The 2500-nt window shown below is 47.2% G+C and overlaps 2 non-coding genes and 8 pseudogenes across 2 annotated transcripts in view; all 10 read left to right on the plus strand.

Moving 5' to 3' along the window:
- The first annotated feature begins 273 nt into the window (after window positions 1–273).
- On the plus strand, window positions 274–392 carry LOC142127122 (5S ribosomal RNA; annotated as a pseudogene).
- Window positions 393–472: 80 nt separating this feature from the next.
- On the plus strand, window positions 473–591 carry LOC142127077 (5S ribosomal RNA; annotated as a pseudogene).
- Window positions 592–662: 71 nt separating this feature from the next.
- Window positions 663–781, plus strand: LOC142127045 (5S ribosomal RNA; annotated as a pseudogene).
- An 82-nt stretch (window positions 782–863) lies between these two features.
- Window positions 864–982, plus strand: LOC142126995 (5S ribosomal RNA). Its single transcript, XR_012685309.1, has one exon. It is a non-coding gene; the product is annotated as a 5S ribosomal RNA (ribosomal RNA).
- A 276-nt stretch (window positions 983–1258) lies between these two features.
- On the plus strand, window positions 1259–1377 carry LOC142127108 (5S ribosomal RNA; annotated as a pseudogene).
- An 82-nt stretch (window positions 1378–1459) lies between these two features.
- Window positions 1460–1578, plus strand: LOC142127021 (5S ribosomal RNA; annotated as a pseudogene).
- Window positions 1579–1648: 70 nt separating this feature from the next.
- Window positions 1649–1767, plus strand: LOC142127012 (5S ribosomal RNA; annotated as a pseudogene).
- An 82-nt stretch (window positions 1768–1849) lies between these two features.
- Window positions 1850–1968, plus strand: LOC142127116 (5S ribosomal RNA; annotated as a pseudogene).
- Window positions 1969–2245: 277 nt separating this feature from the next.
- On the plus strand, window positions 2246–2364 carry LOC142127010 (5S ribosomal RNA; annotated as a pseudogene).
- An 83-nt stretch (window positions 2365–2447) lies between these two features.
- Window positions 2448–2500, plus strand: part of LOC142127079 (5S ribosomal RNA) — a 119-nt gene continuing 66 nt past the window's right edge. Inside the window, exon 1 of the ribosomal RNA XR_012685318.1 lies at window positions 2448–2500. This exon is cut by the window's right edge and continues 66 nt beyond it. This is a non-coding gene — a ribosomal RNA (5S ribosomal RNA).

Raw genomic sequence — 2500 nt, forward strand, 5'->3', positions numbered from 1 at the left:
TTTTTTTGTCTCTCTCGTGTTCTTGCTTCCTTCAATGCTGGTTTTGAGATGTATAAGAGATGTAGGTCAGTAGGCAACCAATATCTATAGCCACGCCACCCTGAACAAGCCTGATCTTGGAAGCTAAGCAGGGGCGGTCCTGGTTAGTACTTGGATGAGAGACCACCTGGGAATACCAGGTGCCGTAGGAGTTTTTTTGTCTCTCTCGTGTTCTTGCTTCCTTCAATGCTGGTTTTGAGATGTATAAGACATGTAGGTCAGTAGTCAACCAATACCTACAGCCACACCACCCTGAACAAGCCCAATCTTGTCTGATTTTGGAAGCTAAGCAGGGCCGGGCCTGGTTAGTACTTGGATGGGAGACCACCTGGGAATTCCAGGTGCCGTAGGCATTTTTTTATTTCTCTCGTTACTGCTTCCTTCAATGCTGGTTTTGAGATGTATAAGAGATGTAGGTCAGTAGGCAACCAACACTTACAACCACACCACCCTGAACAAGAACAATTTTGTCTGATCTTGGAAGCTAAGCTGGGCCGGGCTTGGTTAGTACTTGGATGGGAGACCACCTGGGAATTCGAGGTGCTATAAGTCTTCTCTTGTTCTTGCTTCCTTCAATGCTGGTTTTGAGATGTTTAAGAGATGTAGGTCAGTAGACAACCAATACCTACAGCAACACCACCCTGAACAAGAACAATTTCGTCTGATCTTGGAAGCTAAGCAGGGCTGGGCCTGGTTAGTACTTGAATGGGAGACCACCTGGGAATACCAGGTGCTTTAGGCCTTTTTTTTTCTCTCTCTTGTTCTTGCTTCCTTCAATGCTGGTTTTGAGATGTATAAGAGATGTAGGTCAGGAGGGAACCAATACCTACAGCCACACCACCCTGAACAAGACCAATCTCATCTGATCTTGGAAGCTAAGCAGGGCTGGGCCTGGTTAGTACTTGGATGGGAGACCACCTGGGAATACCAGGTGCTGTAGGCCTTTTTTTGTCTCTCTCGTGTTCTTGCTTCCTTCAATGCTGGTTTTGAGATGTATAAGAGATGTAGGTCAGTAGGCAACCAATATCTATAGCCACGCCACCCTGAACAAGCCTGATCTTGGAAGCTAAGCAGGGGCGGTCCTGGTTAGTACTTGGATGGGAGACCACCTGGGAATACCAGGTGCCGTAGGAGTTTTTTTTTTTTCTCTCTCTTGTTCTTGCTTCCTTCAATGCTGGTTTTGAGATGTATGAGAGATGCAGGTCAGTAGGCAACAAATACCTACAGCCACACTACCCTGAACAAGCCCAATCTCGCCTGATCTTGGAAGCTAAGCAGGGCCGGGCCTGGTTAGTACTTGGATGGGAGACCACCTGGGAATACCAGGTGCCGTAGGCATTTTTTTTTCTCTCTCTTGTTCTTGCTTCCTTCAATGCTGGTTTTGAGATGAATAAGAGATGTAGGTCAGTATATAACCAATACCTACAGCCACACCACCCTGAACAAGCATAATCTCGCCTGGTCTTGGAAGCTAAGCAGGGCCGGGCCTGGTTAGTACTTGGATGGGAGACCACCTGGGAATACCAGGTGCCGTAGGCCTTTTTTTTCTCTCTCTTGTTCTTGGTTCCTTCAAAGCTGGTTTTGAGATGTAGGTCAGTAGGCAACAAATACCTACAGCCACACCACCCTGATCAAGCCCAATCTCGTTTGATTTTGGAAGCTAAGCAGGGGCGGGCCTGGTTAGTACCTGGATGGGAGACCACCTGGGAATACCAGGTGCCATAGGCCTTTTTTTTTCTCTCTCTTGTTCTTGCTTCCTTCAATGCTGGTTTTGAGATGTATAAGACATGTAGGTCAGTAGGCAACCAATACCTACAGCCACACCTCCCTGAACAAGCCCAATCTTGTCTGATTTTGGAAGCTAAGCAGGGCCGGGCCTGGTTAGTACTTGGATGGGAGACCACCTGGGAATACCAGGTGCCGTAGGCCTTTTTTTTTTCTCTCTCTTGTTCTTGCTTCCTTCAATGCTGGTTTTGAGATGTATGAGAGATGTAGGTCAGTAGGCAACAAATACTTACAGCCACACCACCCTGAACAAGCCTGATCTTGGAAGCTAAGCAGGGCCAGGCTTGGTTAGTACTTGGATGGGAGACCACCTGGGAATTTGAGGTGCTGTAAGCCTTTTTTTTTTTTCTCTCTCTTATTCTTGCTTCCTTCAATGCTGGTTTTGAGATGTATAAGAGATGTAGGTCAATAGGCAACCACTACCCACAGCCACACCACCCTGACCAAGAACAATCTCCTCTGATCTTGGAAGCTAAGCAGGGCTGGGCCTGGTTAGTACTTGGATGGGAGACCACCTGGGAATACCAGGTGCTGTAGGCCTTTTTTTTCTCTCTCTCTTGTTCTTGCTTCCTTCAATGCTGGTTTTGAGATGTATGAGAGATGTAGGTCAGTAGGCAACAAATACCTACAGCCACACCACCCTGAACAAGCCAAATCTCACCTGATCTTGGAAGCT

This window comes from Mixophyes fleayi, unplaced genomic scaffold (genome assembly GCF_038048845.1).
Source record: "Mixophyes fleayi isolate aMixFle1 unplaced genomic scaffold, aMixFle1.hap1 Scaffold_28, whole genome shotgun sequence".
NCBI classification, from domain to species: Eukaryota; Metazoa; Chordata; class Amphibia; order Anura; family Limnodynastidae; genus Mixophyes; species Mixophyes fleayi.